Below are 1,714 nucleotides of genomic sequence, written 5' to 3'. Positions count from 1 at the left end.
ATATATATATACAACTAATCTACTGCGACGGAAAACAACACGAGATATATTGACTTGCACAACGACACACCACAATGACCTTTCACTTAAAATTGGGTTTAGCAAGATAAATAACAGCAATTATTAAACCAGTTCAAATACGAGATCGAATATAATCGGAATGTTAAAATTATCCTCGGTGCTCTGTTAGAACCTCGTTAACTCGAAGTTTTAAGATTTTACAGAGGAAACACACAACTGTCTAACCTTTTTAATGTTGAGAATTACGTTAGCAAATTTTATCAATATAATTGTGATGGGCCTCAGACAAAATCCTGCAGTGAAGTATGTTTTATCTGAGCGCATTATTGCACAATCTGATTTAGCGAAAAAATAATTTAATTTGTTTAGCAAGGTTCTCCGTCTCAAGCGCTGCTCCGTTGAACCTCGCTAATAATAAGTTAGCGAGGGTAAGATAAAGCACACATCCCTTTACTTTGCTTTGGACTCACCTCGTTATCTCTGGGTTGTCTTTGCTTCAAATGCACATGTTTAATATTATGATCTAGATCGTTTTATGATGTTTCGATGGCCGGCTAATGGGGTAATATACTTTGTGTAGGTGAACATTTCTTTGTCCCTCATCTCATCAAGTAAAACCATTATTTATAAAGTGATCAAGTGGAGGAAGATGGCAAGGTTCACCAACCCGCTGGGCTCGACGCAACCACTCCTTAATTATTATCACGACGCAGTAGAATCAGGCTCTCGTCAACCTTTGGGCATATGGAGTTATCGGGATCATCTTAAAGTAGGTGTTTCATTTGCCTTGCTTTTTGCTGAAAAAAAATATTCATTTATCATGAAAAAGAAGTCAAGATATTGAAAAAGCGATTGAAGGAGGCCGGTGTCGCCTGGTTTGTTTTGGAAGTAAAATTTGTTACAAAATGGCCGCTAAAGTTTGGTGACTTCCATAGCTTAACAGTCCTTGGAAAGTGCAAATTTACGTATTTCTTTCTGTCTTTAATCAACGCTTTTCCATAAAATCAACCCAAGTGTTTTTGAATGGACATACACGGTGTTGAGCCAGAAAAAAATCCCCCCAAAATAAATATCCAAAACTGGCCAAAAAATGCCGATCTCTTGGATTGTATTATTTTAAAGAGCGCCGGATTTCACCACGATGCCTTAAACATTGTCATGCGTGGAGGGTTCAACAGTTGTGCTGGATAACGAGATTTCAGCAAAACTTCAAGTTCATTTTCAAGCAATTGTGTTTTGAATCTGGATATAATATAATTTATAATCATTTTATGCAATGTTTGGCGGCATTAAATAATTTCGACAGAACTTAATCACAGCAGCAGTAAACTTTCAACTCCCAACAAGAGCTCACTTGGTTATTGGTTTTGGTAATTAATGTTTACGTCGCTCGCAGCTGCATAAGGTCATATGAGTGCGCGGCACACATTACAGATTTTCAATTTGGTAGTTGTCAATTTTGAAATGTTGCCCGTGTGGCGGCCGAAGCCAACTCTAATCGATTTTACGACCTCCAACGGATCTATAACGCGCGCAACTTGCACACAGGACCACCGAAATATTTTTCGCCCTGATCCAAGAAGGCTAGGTGTTAGACCTTACCTGCCCTGAAAAATCAGGCGCGTGGCTGAAAGACAGAAGTCAAAAGGAGCCAAGAGTAGCATTAGACAGGCAGCAAAAAAAGTCAGGAGCC

Source organism: Aplysia californica, unplaced genomic scaffold, assembly GCF_000002075.1.
Source record: "Aplysia californica isolate F4 #8 unplaced genomic scaffold, AplCal3.0 scaffold00431, whole genome shotgun sequence".
In the NCBI taxonomy this organism is placed as follows: Eukaryota; Metazoa; Mollusca; class Gastropoda; order Aplysiida; family Aplysiidae; genus Aplysia; species Aplysia californica.
Note: the sequence above shows the minus strand (reverse complement) of the source record.